Source organism: Callithrix jacchus, chromosome 6, assembly GCF_049354715.1.
Source record: "Callithrix jacchus isolate 240 chromosome 6, calJac240_pri, whole genome shotgun sequence".
Classification (NCBI taxonomy): Eukaryota; Metazoa; Chordata; class Mammalia; order Primates; family Cebidae; genus Callithrix; species Callithrix jacchus.
The window spans coordinates 60,052,772-60,071,239 of NC_133507.1; the positions used below are offsets into that span (position 1 = coordinate 60,052,772).

Sequence of the window (18,468 nt, forward strand, 5' to 3'; positions counted from 1 at the left end):
TAGAGCAATGGAAGAGAACTATAATCTTGTGACAGGACAGTAGGCCCCAAACAACTGTGAGGAAGCAGGTCAGAGAGGAAGCTGACCTCATGATTAATGCCAAATTGGCTGCAAGCTTGGTTTATTTTTGTCCCCCCCACCAACCAATTTGTTTCCTGATTAATTTTATAAAGTTTATAGGAATGGTTTTAGAATGACGGGAAAAAAAGGAAATTTGGACTTAAAACTTCAAATTCCTTACCTGGGCCTAGCTCAATCTGGCCCTACCCACCTCCTCTGTGACCTCAAATCACCCTCACTTCTGGCTGCTCTTTTGCCAGACTGGGCTCAGAGATTTTGGAGGGCCCCCTTTCTTTGTCTGGAACATTGTTTCCCCGGACCTCTGCATAAGCCTGCCCTTTGTCACTTAAATCTCAGCTTGGGCTGGGAATGATGGCTCATGCCTGTAATCCTAGCATTTTGGGAGGCCGAGGTGGGTGGATCACCTGAGGTCAGGAGTTCGAGACCAGCCTGGCCAATATGGTGAAACCCTATCTTTACTAAAAATACAAAAAATTAGCCGGATGTGGTGGCAGACACCTGTAATCCCAACTCCTCAGGAGCCTGAGGCAGGAGAATCACTTGAGCCTGGGAGGCAGAGTTTGCAGTAAGCCGAGATCACACCACTGCACTCCAGCCTGGGCAACAAGAGTGAAACTCCATTAAAAAAAAAAAAAAAAACAGCCGGGCGTGGTGGCTCAAGCCTGTAATCCCAGCACTTTGGGAGGCCGAGGCGGGTGGATCACAAGGTCAAGAGATCAAGACCATCCTGGTCAACATGGTGAAACCCCGTCTCTACTAAAAATACAAAAAATTAGCTGGGCATGGTGGCGCGTGCCTGTAATCCCAGCTACTCGGGAGGCTGAGGCAGGAGAATTGCCTGAACCCAGGAGGCGGAGGTTGCGGTGAGCCGAGATCATGCCATTGCACTCCAGCCTGGGTAACGAGAGCAAAACTCTGTGTCAAAAAAAAAAACAGCTCAAATGTGAACTCCAGCTGTTTCTGATCCTTCTACCCCACCTGCTGTGAACAACCTGAGGACAGACACCTGATCTATCTAGTTGACCACTCTGAGTAGGACCCAGTAAATACTTCTTGAATGAATCAAAGTCCCTTTTCTCAATGCATGACAATTCTTTAAATTAGTGGTTCACAAAGACTGATCCGGATCACTTCGGGGGGCCCACAAGGTCAAACTATATTCATAAGAATATGAAGACATTATTTACCTTTTTAAACTCTCATTCATATATAGTGCAGTTTTCCAGAGGCTATATAATTTTTTTTTAACAGGATCTCACTCGGTTACCCAGGCTGGAATGCAGTGGCATGATCATAACGCACTCTAATCTCAAGCTCCTGTTCTTAGGTGATACTCCCCAGGTAGTCCTGGCTAATTTTATTTTATTTTATTTGTAGAGACAGGGTCTCCCTGTGTTTTGCTGGCTGGTCTCGAACTCCTAGCCTCAAGTGATCCTTCTGCCTTAGCCTTCCAAAACACTGGGATTATAGGCATGACCCACCATACCCAGCCATGATGATTGAATGTGGAAGCACTTATAAGTATCCTGCTGCCTTTTATTAAACCAAGCATTTAAAAATTGCAAAAATGTAAAGCAATGTTCTCATAAATTTTCTGGAAAAAATATTTTTTTAATGCTATACATGTTAATACATAATAAGTTATTGTTACCTTTGAATGAATGAGTATTAAAACCCTCAGTATTAATATATATAACATGTAAATAAAAGGTCTTCTAGCTTCTCAATAATGTTTTTAAGAGGATAATGGGGTCCCAAGACCAAAAGTTTGATAACTGTAGCTTTGAATTATTATTTAGAGCTCCTATGTGTCAGTCTATAGGCCAAATACTAGGAATACTAATGTGAAAGGCCATGAGGTATTTTTCTCAGATTGAAGAGGGTAATGGAGACAAAAGAGCATGAGTGTACACATATTAAGGGGGACTCCAATGAGTCATACCCTTGTATTATCTCCTCCCCATGAGTGTGGTTGGGACCTGTGAATTTGCTTCTAGCCAATAGAATATGGCAAAGGTGATGAAATGTCATTCCCATGACTGCTTTGTTATAAAAGACTTGGTCTCAGCCAACTGGAGTGAGAAAGACCCTCCCGCTTGCCTTGAAGAAGCCAGTTGCTAGGCTGGGCTGGGTGGCCCATGCCTGTAATCCCAGCACTTTGGGAGGACAAGGCAGGTGGATCACCACAGGTCAGGAGTTTGAGACCATCCTGGCCAACATGGTGAAACCCTGTCTCTACTAAAGATACAAAAATTAGCCAGGCATGGTGGCAGGCACCGGTAATCCCAGCTACTTGGGAGGCTGAGACAGGAGAATGGCTTGAACCTGGGAGGTGGAGGTTGCAGTGAGCAGAGATCCCGTATTGCACTCCAGCCTGGATGACAAGGGTGAAACTCCATCTTAAAAAAAAAAGGAAGCCAGCTGCTATGATAAGAATTAGTACCAGAGCCCTTCATCCTCTAGGTGCAAAGAACTGAAATTTGTCAACAATCTGAATGAGCTTGGAAGTGGATCTTTCCCAGGTTGAGCTTCTGATGAGGCTAAAGTCTTAGGAAATATCTGGATTGCAGCCTGGTAAGACCCTGAAGTGGAGAACACAGGTAAGCTGTGCCTTTACTTCTGGACTGCATAAATGATAATAACTGTCTTGTTTTAAGTTGCTAAGTTTGTGGTACTTTATTAGGGAGCAATAAAACACTAATACAAATGTGGGCCAGGTGCAGTGGTGTGCACCCGTAGTCCCAGTTACTTGGGAGGCTGAGTCAGGAGGATCACTTGAGCCCAGGAGTTTGAGGCTGCAGTCAGCTATTGATTGCGCTACCACAATCCAGCCTGGGTGACAGAGAGAGACTGTGTCTTTGGGCAGGAAAAATCGTAGAATTGGCTTTGGAACTAGTGAGCAAGCAGGAGCTTTTAGAGCTAGCAAAATCATATTGGTAGTAAGCAGGCTGATAAAATTAATCAAACATGTGCTACCTTCCATGAAAAAGCAAGGATGACTCACAATGGAACCAAGAGCCCAAAGGGTAGGTTGAAAGTCAAGGAAGATTATTCCCAGATCTTAAAACTTAATAAAAATCCAACATTTGTCGAGGTGACATTAGAATTGTTATACACCAGTGACTCATTGTTACCTTCCATTTCCTTTCCCCATTTTTGTATTGCTATGGCTGTAACTGTTATCCTATTTCAGTCCCACCATTGTGTGATGGAGTGTTGGGAGCAGACTTGTCTCTAGTTTCACAAGTCCACAGAAAGGAATTGTGCTTTCAAGAACTGAGCTTGATCGATTACACCTAGGCTCATCTGCACCAGATATAGATAATTCAGATGATAAGCATTTGGACTTTGAGCTTGTGCTGTAAGAAGATGGGGGAAACCTTGGGAGGGAGGAAGTCTTTTTTCCCTTTGGAAGGAACACAAATTGTTGGAGGCCAAGAGGGCTACTGTGGTAGGCAGAATTCTAAATGACCCCTAAGATTCTTGCTTTCCTGGTGTACATGCTTTATATAATCCTTCTTTCTTGAGTGCAGAAGAATCTGTGAATATGATAGGATATCAGTCCTTGTGATTAGGTTATGTTATATGCCAAAGGTGAAGTAGTTTTGGAGATATGATTAATGTCCTTTAAAGTAATGGAAAGACAGATTATCCTTGCTGGCCTGATCTTATCAGGTGAGCCTTTTAAAAAGAGTCTCCTGCTGGCTTTGATGAAATAAAAGCCATGTTGTGAGAGAGCCATATGGCTAGGAACTGAGAGACAGTAAGAAAACAGAGACTCTAGTCATTTACCCACAAAGAACTGAATTCTGCCAGCAACCTGAATGGGTTTGATGAGATATTCTTGCCCGAATCTTTACTCTGGGTGAGACCTTGAGCAGAGACCCAGTCTGCATTCCTGACCCACAAAAACTGTGAGGTAAGACCGGGCACGGTGGCTCAAGCCTGTAATCCCAGCACTTTGGGAGGCCGAGGCGGGTGGATCACAAGGTCAAGAGATCAAGACCATCCTGGCCAATATGGTGAAACCCTATCTCTACTAAAAATACAAAAAGAAATTAGCTGGGCGTGGTGGCATGCGCCTGTAGTCCCAGCTACTCAGGAGGCTGAGGCAGAAGAATTACTTGAACCCAGGAGGTGGAGGTTGCAGTGAGCCGAGATCACGCCACTGTTCTCCAGCCTGGCGCCTGGCGACGGATCGAGACTCTGTCTCAAGACAAAACAAAACTATGAGGTGATACATTTGTGTGTTTTAAAACTTTTTTTTTTTTTTTTGAGGAAGGGAGGGATGAAGGAAGGGAGGAAGCGGGGAGGGAGGGAAGGAATGAGGGAAGGGAAGGAAGGAATTCAAGCAATGAGAGAGACATTGCCGACCTGGATCTAGAGGTTTACAAGTTGCATTCTTTTTTTTGAGTGAAGGAAAGAAGAAAAAAATGAGTAAAGGAGAGGAAGAAAGAGGAAGAGAAAGAGGGAGAGTGAGTGGAAATATTGCTTTATTCTTAAAAAAAAATGGGTATTAATAATGGCCAATCAATGTTTCATTTAAACCTATGAGTACATGTGATGTGGTATTGACTAGAATGTTTATTTTGTGTATTTGAAATGGAGAGCTCTATAAATATTTATTAAGTTTACTTGTTCTGGATCTGAGTTCGAGTCCTTGATATCCTTATGAATTTTCTGTCTCATTGTGTCTAAGTCTCTATGTATCTGGGTGTTAGGATTGTTAGCTCTTGTTGTTGCATTGATCCTTTTACCACTATATCTTTGTTGCTTTAAAATCTATTTTATCCGATACGAGAATTGCAACTCCTGCTTTTTATTTATTTATTTTTGCTCTCCATTTGGTTGGTAAATCTTTCTCCATCCCTTTGTTTTGAGTCTTTGTGTATCCTTGCCTGTGAAACAGGTCTGGATGTAACATGCCATTGGGTTTTGGCTGTCTTTTGATTGGGGCATTTAGTCGATTTAAATTTAGGGTTACTGCCATTTGATGTTAACTGGCTGTTTTATCCATTCATTGGTGTAAATTCTTCTTTATGTTGGTGCTCTTTACTTTTTGGTATATTTTTAGAAGGGCTGATACTGGTTGTTTGTTTCTGTGTGTAATGCCTCTTTCAGAAGCTCTTGTAAAGCAGGCCTGGTGGTAATAAAATCTCTGAGTACTTGCTTGTTCATAAAAGATTTTATTTTTCCTTCAGTTGTGAAGCTTAGTTTGGCTGGATATGAAATTCTGGGCTGAAGGTTCTGTTCTTTGAGGATGTTGAATATTGGCCCTCACTCTCTTCTGGCTTGTAGAGTTTTTGCTGAGAGATCTGCTGTAAGTCTGATAGGCTTGCCTTTGTGGGTAACCTGACCTTTCTCTCTGGCTGCCCTTAGTATTTTCTCCTTCGTTTCAACCCTAGTGAATCTAACGATTATGTGCCTTGGGGTTGCTCTTCTTGAGGAATATCTTTGTGGTGTTCTCTGTATTACCTGGGGTTGAATATTGACCTGCTTTGCTAGTTTAGGAAAATTTTCCTGAATAATTTCCTGAAGGGTATTTTCCATCTTGGATTCATTCTCTCCGTCGCATTCAGGTACACCTATCAAACTTAGATTTGGTCTTTTCACATAGTCCCACATTTCTTGGAGACTTTGCTCATTCCTTTTTATCCTTTTTTCTCTAATCTTTTCTTCGCATTCTATTTCATTAAGTTGGACTTTGACCTCTGATATCCCTTCTTCTGCTTGAACAATTCGAGTATTTAAACCTGTGCATACTTTTCGGAGTTCCTGTATTGTATTCTTCAGTTCCATTATTTCACTCATACTCTTCTCTAAGTTGTCTATTCTCAATAGGATTTCATCAAACTTTTTTTCAAAGTTCCTAGTTTCTTTACGTTGGGCTACAACATGTTCTTTTAACTCACTGAAGTTTGTTATTATCCATTCCCTGAAGCGATATTCTAGCATTGGGATGCGCTCATTCTCCATCAAGCCTTGTTCCATTGTTGATGTGGAGCTGTGATCATCTTTAGAGGGAGAGGCGTTCTGACTTTCAGTATTTTCAGCTTTTTTATGCTGGTTTCTTCCCGTCATTGTAAGTTTATCCTCCTGTGGTCTTTGAATTTACAAACTTTCAGATTAGGTCTCTTGAGTGGGCGTCCAGGTTGTTAGTTCCCAGGGCCAGAGCAGTGGCGTTAAAACTGATGGTGCTTTTCTGCCCAGGATTCTCTTGTCTGGCTTCCTTCTTGTGTCCGTAGTAGGCGACTCTGCCTTCCTGGGGCTCCAAACCTCGGTCAGAAGGGGAGCCGGTCCCGTTTACTCTGCGCCGAGCGCTGCCGCGCCGAGGTGCAGTCACAGCCGCTGCGCCGGGCTCTGGTGTCGTGCTGGGGGCCCTTGTGGGTCCTCCAAACCTGTTTACTCTGCTCCGAGAGCTGCCGCGCCAACGCGCCGGGGGAACCGATGTGCCAGCCACGAAAGTCGCGCTGGCGACCCGTGTGATTCCTCCACTGGGGATCTTCTGCTCCGTGAGTGACCAGAATTTGTCTGAAAGTGTGGCGTCGTCCAGTTCTCCGCACCTTCACTGAGAGCTGCAGTCCTGAGATGTTAGCGATCGGCCATCTTGGATCGGTCCCTTAAACTTCTAAGATTGTAATAATTTACTATGCCGCAATGTTAATATCACAGTGGAACCTTTGAAATGACTGGGGGAAGACAATGACAACCTGTTATTCATCAATATGCATATAACTGACATTCACGTACTTTTAAAATTAATATACTTGGATGGGTGAGGTGACTCACACCTGTAATTTCAGCACTTTGGGAGGCTGAAGTGAGCAGATCACTTGAGGCCAGGAGTTCAAGACCAGCCTGGCCAACATGGCAAAATTCTGTCTCTGCTAAAAATGCCCCCCAAAAATGTAGCTGGACGATGGTGGTGCATGCCTGTAATTCCAACTACTTGGGAGGCTGAGAAACCCCAGGAAACGGGGGTTGCATTGAGCCAAGATTTCTTCATTGCACTCCAGCCTGAGTGAAAAGGGGAGATTCTGTCTCTAAATAAATAATAAATGAACAAACTTTATTTTTTAGGTAAATGTTAGGTTTACATAAAAATTGAGTAGAAAGTACAGAGTCCCATGTATCCCCTCCCCTATCCTAGCTTCTCCTCTATGATTAGCATCTTGCATCTTGCAATGTGTGGTACAGTTGTTGCAGCTGATGAACTAATATAGATAGGTTATTATTAACGAAGATCCATCGTTTGCATTAGGGTTCACATTTTTCTGTCTTACAGTCTATGGATTTTGACAAATACGTAATGACATGACGTGTCCACCATCACTGCATTGTACGGAATAGTTTCATTGTCTTAAAATATCCCCTGTGCCCCACCTATTCATCCCTGCCTTCTGCCCCCTAGACTTCTGGAAAGCACAGATCTTTTTACTGTCTCCATAGTTTTGCCTTCTACAGAGTGTCATATGACTGGAATCCTATAGCATGTTGCCTTTCCAGATGGGCTTCTTTCACTTAGTGATATGCATTTAAGATTCCTCCATGTCTTTTCAAGGCTAGATAGCTCATTTCTTTAAACCACATTCATCTTTTATTTTAGAATTGGGGGTACATGTGTAGGTTTGTTACAAGGATATATTGTGTGATGCTGAGGTTGGGGGTACAACTGAACTCATCACTTGGGTACTGAGCATGGTACCCACTGGTAGGTTTTCAACTCTCCCCCCACCAAGTACCTTTACTGAGGTATAATTTACATACAACAAAATGTACCTATTTTAAGTGTACAATTTGATGAGTTTTGATAAGTGTATGCATCTATGTAATCAATCCCATAATCTAGATATAGAAGGCTGGGTGTGGTTTCTCACGCCTGTAACCCTAGCACTTTGGGAGGCCGAGGTAGGTGGATCACCTGAGGTCAAGAGTTGAAGACCAGCCTGGCCATCATGGTGAAACCCCATCTTTTAAAAAAAAAATCAAGATATAGAACACTTCTGTCACCCCAGAAACTTTTTCCGTATTCCTCTGCAGTCAGTTCTAGGCCCAGAAAACCACATTTGCTTTTTATTATCAGCATAGTTTTTTTATATTTTAAATTGTGGTAAAATATATATAACAAATTTGCCATACCATAGTTTTGACTGTTTTAGAATTTCATATAAGTGGTGCAATAAATTATGTACTGTATATATTCTTTTGTATCTGACTTCTTTCATTTGGCAAGTTTTTGAAGTTTATACATATTGTTACCTGTATCAGTAGTTCATTTTATTGCTGTCTTGTGTTATATGATAACGGTCCTATATGGATATGCCACAGTTTGTTTCACTTTTTGGACATTTGGGTTGTTGCAGTTTTCTGCTGGAGGTTGCCCAAGACATTCAAACACAACTTGATAAAATTATAAAATTGCCAAGAACATGAATGCATATGTTTTTGTGGGATATAAATTTTATTTGTTTATTTATTTTTTTAAGAGATGGGGTTTCACCATGTTGGCCAGGCTGGTCTTGAACTCCTGACCTCAGGTGATCTGCCCACCTTGGCCTCCCAAAGTGTTGGTATTACAGGTGTGAGCCATCACGCCCGGCAGGATTTTCATTTATTTTGGGTAAATACCTAGGAGTGAAATTGCTGGATCAATGATAAGTATATATTTAATTTCTTAAAAACTACCAACAATATCCCCAGTATCTAGTACAGCATCTGGTACCTAATGGAATATCAATACATATTTGTTGAATTAGCGAATAAATGAATGACTTGGCTGGGCGTGGTGCCTCACGCCTGTAATCCCAGCACTTTGGGAGGCTGAGGCAGGTGGATTACAAGGTCAAGAGATTGAGACCATCCTGGCCAACATGGTGAAACCCTGTCTCTACTAAAAATACAAAAATTAGCTGGGCGTGGTGGCACGCGCCTGTAGCCCCAGCTATGCGGGAGTCTGAAGCAGGAGAATTGAACCCGGGAGGTGGAGGTCGCAGTGAGCCAAGACCACGCCACTGCATTCCAGCCTGGCGCCTGGTGATGGAACAAGACTCTGTCTCAAAAAAATATATAAAAAGTAAATGAATGACTTATGTGAGACTCATGAAGAAAGAATTTCAACAAGCAATTGGAAGCTATTTGTAAAAAAAAATTACTTCCCAAATTCTGCTTTGTTATTTAAACGTTTAGTAATACTTTGCTCCTATCTCAGAAGAATATTGGGCCTACAAAAATACAAACCTGTGGCATTATTCAGATCATTCAAACCTAATAAATGATCACTTTAAATCATCTGAACATTTTGGTTGAAAATGGGTAGAAGATACAGTTTGATGGATGACATAAGGCGCAGTGCTTGATAGATCAGTACGGTGACTATAGTTTACCATAACCCATTGTATATTTCTTCTTCTTCTTTCTTTTTTTAAATATAGATGGGGTCTTGTTATGTTGGGCAGGTTAGTCTTGAACTCCTGGCCTCAAGTGATCCTCCCACCTCAGCCTCCCAAAGTGCTAGGATTACAGGCATGAGGCACCATGCCTGGCCTATTGTATATTTCAACAGCTAAAAGAAAAGAATTTGGATGGTTCTAGCACAAAGAAAAGACAAATATTTAAGGTCATGGGTATCCTGATTGCACTGATTTGGTCTTTACAAATTATATCGATGTATTAAATTATCTCATGCATGCCAAAATATGCACTTCTATTATGTACCAATAAAAAACAGAAAACAAAAGAAAAGAAAATGGGTTGGAGGGACTTATACCACACCACGAATGGGGTGTCTTGAGGAATCACTAACTTGACACTTGATTGTTTCAGGAGAGATAGCAACCCAGGTGAACAGCATGCCTCTGTAGAGAGACTGCTGGAAAAAACAGTGTGGTGTAAAATCATGAACCAGGATCTTGAAGAGGTATCCGCATTCCCATGTTCATTGCAGCATTATTCACAATAGCCAAGATATGGCAATGACCCAGTTGTTCATCAATAGATGAATGAATAAAGAAAATGTATATACAGTCACATGGCACTCAGCAGGGATACATTTTGAAATGCATTGTTAGCTTTTGTTTTTTGAAATCTATTTCTATGTAAAGACAAAATTATTGCATTTAGGAACAACTTTCAAAGTCTAACTGTTAGGAAATTGATACTAAGCAAAAGGACTTTAAAGGGAGAAGTAGTTATTTTAAGCTATTCCAAGCATTTGATCTGAACCTTATCTCTGATCTATTTCTTAACTTCTATGTGAAGACAATCAATAAATACATGCCACAAGTTCCTGAATAGGGCTCATTGCAAATTGTTTTAAAGTATAAAAAGGAGCTAATAGAGAGTTTAATGTAACTATAAAATTTTTATTTAAAATATTTAATCTGTTTACTGGATTGTTGAATTTATTGAATCCTTTGTTCTTTTGTTGAAAACAAAGACTCTTTTTTTTGGGAGATGTAGTCTCACTCTTGCCCAAGCTGGAGTACAGTGGCACGATCTCGGCTCACTGCAACCTCCACTTCCTGAATTCAAGCGATTTACCATGTTGGCTAGGCTGGTCTTGAATTCCTGATCTCAGGTGATCTGCCCACCTTGGCCTCCCAAAGTGCTGGGATTACAGGCATCAGCTACTGTGCCCAGCCAAAAACAAAGGCTTTCTTACTATAAAGAAGTTGTGGAATCCATTTAAGGAATTCAAGCTTATGCAAAATAAAATGAAACATTATGGTTTATGTACAAGATGTTCTGTGGGGTGTGTTCCTGGATATTACAGAGGTTGTATCATTGAGAAATGTTTTGTTTACTGAAAAGGAATGCAATCACTGGAAAAAAAATTCGATCACTGAAAAGGAATGCAATACACACAAAATTTTCAACTTGTGACTAAGTTAATCAGCAATTAACATATGCTGTTAGCCAGGCGCAGTGGCTCATGCCTGTAATCCCAGCAGTTTGGGAGACCGAGGTGGGCAGTTCACAAGGTCGGAAGATAGAGACCAGCCTGACCAATATGATGAAATCCTGTCTCTACGAAAAATACAAAAATTGCCAGTGTGCACCTGTAGTCCCAGCTACTCAGGAGGCTAAGGCAGGAGGATCACTTGAACCCAGGTGGTGGAGGTTGCAGTGAGTGAAGATGACACCATTGCACTCCAGTCTGGGCAACAGAGTGAGACTCTGTCTAAAAAAAAAAAAAAATATATATATATATATGTGTGTGTGTGTGTGTGTGTGTGTGTGTGTGTGTGTGTGTACATATATATATGCTGTTGAGAATTGTGTCCCATGCTGTAAAAGCATGTTCATTTTCTTAATATGCCATATTTAAAGCAATGTATTGTTTCTTGGGTAGATTGAGATATTTATTATAAAAGGTTGGCAGTGGGATAAGGGCAGGATAGGGAAGACAGAAAGGCTCTGCATTTATCATCTTCTATCTTCCTACTAAGATCCCCAGTTCTCCTTGTAGTAGCTGCAGCCCCTGTGTTTTGATGTTACTAGTAATAGGATAATTAGGGCTTTTCTCTTTTCAATATCAACAGTCCCATTGCCTTCCAATCTAGTAAACTGGAAACAAACCAATGACACCTTGTTTCATTTACCGTATTTCAGAGACTCTTTCTTAACCTTTAAAAGGCTCAGTTCTCTTTATCATTATTGGCTGGGCATGGTGGGTGGGCAGATCACTTGAGGTCAGGAGTTTGAGACTAGCCTGGCCAAAATAGTGAAACCTTGTATCTACTAAAAATACAGAAATTAGCTGAACGTGGTGGTGTGTGCCTGTAATCCCTGCTACTTGGGAGGCTGAGGCAGGAAAATTGCTTGAATTTGGGAAGTGGTGGTTGCAGTGAGTGGAGACAGTGCCACTGCACTCCAGCCTGGGCAACAGAGCAAGCCTCCATCTCAAAACAAACAAAAAAAAAATTATCGAGCCAAATTACCTCAGAATTCTAGCCTCATATTTCATTATTTACCAATGGCCAGGTATCCTGAACTATTAAACCCAATTTCCTGTATGTGCCTTGTGCTTTCCTTATGCTGTTCTCTGCTGGATACATCTTCCTTTCCAATCTAAACTTATCAGACCATCAAGTTATCTTTTAAATTCACATTTATAACATTACCTCAACCTCCATCTAAAAAATGAGTAGGCCTTTATGTGTTGGCCTTCACTGACAAAATGATAAACATTTCTGTGGCAACCACTCTACCAAATAAGTACAGTCATTTGTATCCAAATCATAATACCATTGCATCACACACATAGCATGACCTTTCTCTAAGTCAATCTACATCATAGTTTCTGTGTATCTTCTGTATAAAAAGAACAATGAAAATATCTGTGATTATTTATATTTCATTATTAATCATTTTAATCAAACATTTTATAAATATTTTCAACTCATACCTCCAAAGTAGATTGATCTACTCTGGTGCCCAAAGTTATTGTAAAAGAATGCCATTAATGGTATATAGCAACACATTTAAAAGGTTATGATTTTGGCTGACAGTATGATCTGTACATTAAAATTGAGCTTCAGTGCTCAATGGGCTGATAAAGTACAACTCCTCACAGTATTAAACATAAACATTATGAATAGAATGAGTTTCATTGTTATTGTTCTTTCATGCAAATCCAAAACACAAAAGCAATCTGATGATGTTGGAATTATTTATAGTACATTAACCACCAGGTTAATTTTTAAAGATCAGTGGGGTTATAGAAAGAAGAAAAGAGTTGTTTATTTCTTGGAATTTTTAGTATCTACTGATGACAACATAACTAGTAAAGCTTAGAAAATCCATTTTGTAAGCTGTAAAAATATCTGTGCTAATAAAAAAGTAAACAGCATGAAAAATGCTTTCTGGAAGGCCACGAGCTTATATAGATAACTTTAGGATACTCACATTATGAGGGATGCTGGGGGAAGGGAGAGGAGAGCTGAGAAACCTGGTGGGAGGTTTGAAAATGTTATAGAAATGACAACTTCAAAACATGGCAGAAGGTCATTTCAATGGCGTGGATATCTAATTCTCAGTTTTAAATTTCCCTACCCCTTCACTGTAGAATTGTGATGTAAATCCGATTTATCTGACAAGACTTCAAGTAAAATCTACCAAAAACATGAAGGCTTTGTGTGAATGTTTCTCCCCAAGTAGAAATCAGAAAGAAGGGCTAAATTTCATGGCACCTAATCTTAGATACTGTAGTTGGGGTGGTTTTACCGTGGCTTTGATTACTTTGGGTCTAGCTTTACCCGTCACAAAAATTTACACTGTGGTTGATAGACATCAGAATAATATATATGTGTAGGTGTATATATATATTTCAAAATAAACCCTGCACTAATACTTTAAAAAAATTTATTCATTATGATGTGGTCTCTAGGCGCTATAGGAAGCTGGTCTTGACATCTCCTATTTAGCTTTTAGGACCAAGTTTGATAATAACCGTGAGTGTCCATCAATCAGTGTGTGCCAGATTATTCAACTTAGAATTCATTCTGATATAAGATCAAATAAAAACAATTTTTTTTGTTGTTTTTTCCAATTACCATCTGTGGGAACTAAAAGTATGTTCTCCTTATAGGTCTTTTAAGGACGCTGATGCAGCTGTCTCACTCAAATTGAGCAATAGTGAGTCATTTGAACATATTTAGCAAACTCCTCTGTTTATATAACTTAGACTACAGAAAGCACACTGGGATAAGGAGCTGGAAATCACAGGATTCCTCCTCTCACTGTTTCCTCCTCTCCTGGCAACGTCATCCTTCCTCTTAGATTAATGCAAAGGTAACAGTAATAAAGCTGAGATTTTGATCTCCAGTTTGATCCCTAGCTGAGTCCACTTCTCAGCTGGTTCACAATCTGAAGGAAGCTGGAGCATTCTTTAACTGAGGCCCTATCCCCTGAACACTGGTATTTCACTGCACATGGATAACAAGCCTTTAAAATATAGCAAAGGCATTTCCTCCATCAGATTTCCCTACCCCTTCACTATTCTCCTTTTTGAGGTCAAGGTTCCTGTTCTGTTGTTGCTTTCTAGTGGAGCACTGACCACAGTATATTGAAATGATCTGTTCTCTCACTAGATGGCCAACCCTAAAAGGTGCATTTTTGAATCCTGAGTTCTTAGCACAGTGCCAGCTACCTAGTAGATGCTTCATAAATGTGTGTGAAGTGGAAATAATTTTTTTTGAGGATCAAATATTTTTTATTACATGCCTGAAAAAAAAAAAGGCAGGAAATTTGAATGGTATTTGAATGTTGGAATGTTGGAACAACAGATTATCATTTTTTGGCATCACATATCAATTGTTTCTTAAAGACCTTGGGTGGGAAATTTTCCCTCTACTTATTATCCCATGTGTATTTCCAGGGAAATGCAATCCTTGTGTTTCTGATTCATTTACACTTAGCTCATCACAATGTTTTTCAAGAACTTTTTCCAATGGGCCCCTAAGAAGTGGAAATAATTTAATGCTCAATTCAGTATTCTTTCTCAATGGCCCAATCCTTTTGTAAGATGTTCTTTTTTTGGTTGGTAGTTTCCATTTGATTTCAATCTTCCTGTGACAATAAAAAAGTATACTGCTTTACAGCTAAATTACAAACTTTAATCATACTACATTTCATACTATACCGAAGTAACAATTCTAGCTTATTGTTTAAAGAAGAAAAACAACAGAATTGAACATAAGATCATAATTTTTTTTTTTTTTTTGAGATGGTGTTTCGCTGTTGTTACCCAGGCTGGAGTGCAATGGTGCGATCTCGGCTCACTGCAACCTCCGCCTCCTGGGTTCAAGCAATTCTCCTGCCTCAGCCTCCTGAGTAGCTGGGATTACAGGCATGCGCCACCATGCCCAGCTAATTTTTTGTATTTTTAGTAGAGACAGGGTTTCACCATGTTGACCAGGATGGTCTCGATCTCTTGACCTTGTGATCCACCTGCCTCGGCCTCCCAAAGTGCTGAGATTACAGGCATGAGCCACCGCACCCGGCAAGTTCATAATTTTTTAACAGACACATGACCAGAACTAAGTTTCTTTTCTACGTTTATACTCAAACTTTTCCGTTATTCAGCTAATCTCTGTTACTGGGTGTTATGACCAAATGTTCCCAAAATGACCTCTGAACCAAATTCATGTGTTGACAATCTTAACCACCAATGTGATGGTATTGGGAAGTGAGGTCTTTGAGAAGTAATTGTGTCAAGGGATGGAGCCCTCATATATGGGATTAGTGCTATTATAAGGGTGATAAAGAGACCAGAGCTTTCTCTCTCAGCATGTGAGGGTACAAGGAGAAAAAGGTTGTCTGGAAACTGGGAAGTGAGACCTCACCAGACTTGGACTTCCCAGTCACTAGAACTCTGAGAAATGAATCTTTGTTGTTTAAGCCGCCCAGTCTATGGTAATTTGATGTAGTATGAACCGATACACTTGGGTATCTCTCAGGGTTTATTTCTGTTGAGTTTGTGAGAAAGGTAACTTTCACTAATTCATGTCTATTTAGCAGACCTGTCCTGAAGCCTCAGTTGACATGGTCTGACATAAAATAGGGACCATGGGCCATACTGAAAATTAAAATTTACTTGTTAGTGAAGGAACCTCAAGGGAGACCTCAAAATATAAAGAGCCATCCTCCAGAACAGCTGAAACTGAGGAAGAACCAGAGATGTATGTGACTGCCAACTAAGTACCAACTTCCATATTTGGTTGTCTATAACTCCAGAGTCTTTGAAATTCCTGATGCCCAGGTTGCATTCCAGATCAATGAAATCAGAGTGTCTAGGAGCATAACCTGGGAATTAGCGGTTTAAAAAAAAAACTCCCTATGTGATTCTACTGAATAGCAAAGTTTGACAATTTCTGCAATATGGACACAGAAGCTCCAGGTATTTGGAGAAACCACAGAGACTCCAAATACACAGGTGCTTCAAATTTTAGGTATTGGAATGTTAACCAGCTTCTACTTATGTGCTCAACCCACAGCTCCAAGTCACAAACAGCAAGGATTTCTTTCATTGACTATTGATTCTTTGAAAAATTCACAAGAGGCAAGTGGGAAGTTATGCAAATATAGAGATAGTATATTTATTAAGAAAACCCGAAAGTCAGGTTTGTCCTCTTTGTTTGTTTTAGGGAACACCTTTTCTTTCCCGACTCCTGGAGTTCCTTCACCCAGAAATCTAGGCAGACTTGTAGGACTACTGAAAGGACTTAGTCTTTTTTTTTTTTTTTTTTTGAGATGGAGTGCAATGGCGCAATCTCGGCTCACCGCAACCTCCGCCTCCCGGGTTCAAGCCATTCTCCTGCCTCAGCCTCCAGAGTAGCTGGGACTACAGGCGCCCGCCACCATGCCCAGTTAAGACTTAGTCTTTTAAAAATAAAGACATTGGCCGGGTGTGGTGGCTCATGCCTGTAATCCCAGCACTTTGGGAGGCGGAGGTGAGTGGATCACTTGAGGTCGGAAGTTCGAAACCAGCGTGTCCAACATGGCAAAACCCCGTCTCTACTTAAAATACAAAATTAGCCAGGCACGGTGGTGCATGCCTGTAATCCCAGCTAATTGGGAGGCTGAGGCAGGAGAATCGCTTGAACCTGGGAGGTGTAGGTTGTAGTGAGCCAAGATCATGCCACTGCACTCCAGCCTTGGCAACAAGAGCAAAATTCCATCTCAAAATAAATAAATAAATAGATAATAAAATAAAGACGTTGCAACAAAATGAAGAATCTGCATCAACTAACGAGAAAGCAGCCAGCTAGAATCAAAATGGCAGTATCAAATTCACACATAACAGTATTAACCCTAAATGTAAATGGGCTAAATGCACCAATCAAAAGACACAGACTGGCAAATTGGATAAAAAGCCAAAACCCATCAGTGTGCTGTATCCAGGAAACCCATCTCACATGCAAGCATACACAAAGGCTCAAAATAAAGGGATGGAGTAAGATTTACCAAGCAAACGGAGAGCAAAAAAAAAGCAGGAGTTGCAATTCTCATCTCTGATAAAATAGACTTTAAAGCAGCAAAGATCAAAAGAGACAAAGAAGGCCATTACATAACGGTAAAAGGATTGATACAACAAGAAGAGCTAATGATCCTAAATATATATGGACCCAATACAGGAGAACCCAGATATATAAGGCAAGTTCTTAATGACTTACAAAGAGACTTAGACTCCCACACAATAATAGTGGGAGACTTTAACACTCCACTGTCAATATCAGACAGATCAACCAGACAGAAAATTAACAAGGATATCCAGGGCTAGAACTCAGACCTGGAACAATCAAACCTGATAGACATTTACAGAACTCTCCACCCCAAATCCACAGGATATACATTCTTCTCAGCACAACATCACACCTACTCTAAAATTGACCACATAATTGGAAGTAAATCACTCCTCAGCAAATGCAAAAAAATGGAAATCATAACAAAAGTCTCTCAGACCACAGTGCAATCAAATTAGAACTGAGAATCCAGAAACTAACTCAGAACGGCACAGCTTCATGGAAACTGAACAACTGGCTCTTGAATGTTGACTGGATAAACAATGAAATGAAGGCAGAAATAAAGAAGTTCTTTGAAACCAATGAGAATGAAGACACAACATACCAGAATCTCTGGGACACATTTAAAGCGGCCTCTAGAGGAAAATATATAGCAATAAGTGCCCACATGAGAAGAATGAAGAGATCCAAAATTGACACCCTATCGTCAAAATTGAAAGACCTAGAGGAGCAAGATAAAAAAAAACTCGAAACCTAGCAGAAGACAAGAAATAACCAAGATTGGAGCAGAACTGAAGGAGATAGAGACATAAAAAACCCTTCAAAAAATCAATAAATCCAAGAGCTGGTTTTTTGAAAAGATCAACAAAATAGACAGACCACTAACCAGAATAACAAAAAACAAAAGAGAGAATAACCACATAGATGCAATAAAAAACGATAAAGGGAAAATCACCACAGATTCCACAGAAATTCAAACCATCATCAGAGAATATTACAAACAACTCTATGCACATAAACTAGTAAACCTGGAAGAAATGGATAAATTCCTGGACATTTGTGTCCTCCCAAGCCTAAACCAGGAAGAAGTCGAAACTATGAATAGACCAATAACAAGATCTGAAGTTGAGGCAGCAATTAAAAGCCTACCACACAAAAAAAACCCAAGTCCAGATGGGTTCACAGTCGAATTCTACCAGACACACAAAGAGGAACTGTTACCATTCCTTCTGAAACTATTCCAAATAATCCAAAAAGAGGGAATCCTTCCCAAATCATTTTATGAGACCAACCTCATCCTCATACCAAAACCCGGCAGAGACTCAACAAGAAAAGAAAACTTCAGGCCAGTATTCATGATGAA

General features: G+C 40.4%; 1 long non-coding RNA gene across 1 annotated transcript in view; it reads left to right on the plus strand.

Moving 5' to 3' along the window:
• The first annotated feature begins 2,554 nt into the window (after positions 1-2,554).
• Positions 2,555-18,468, plus strand: part of LOC128932368 (uncharacterized) — a 54,735-nt gene continuing 38,821 nt past the window's right edge. Inside the window, exon 1 of the long non-coding RNA XR_008482135.2 lies at positions 2,555-2,681. This is a non-coding gene — a long non-coding RNA (uncharacterized LOC128932368). The remainder of the gene's footprint in view (positions 2,682-18,468) is intronic.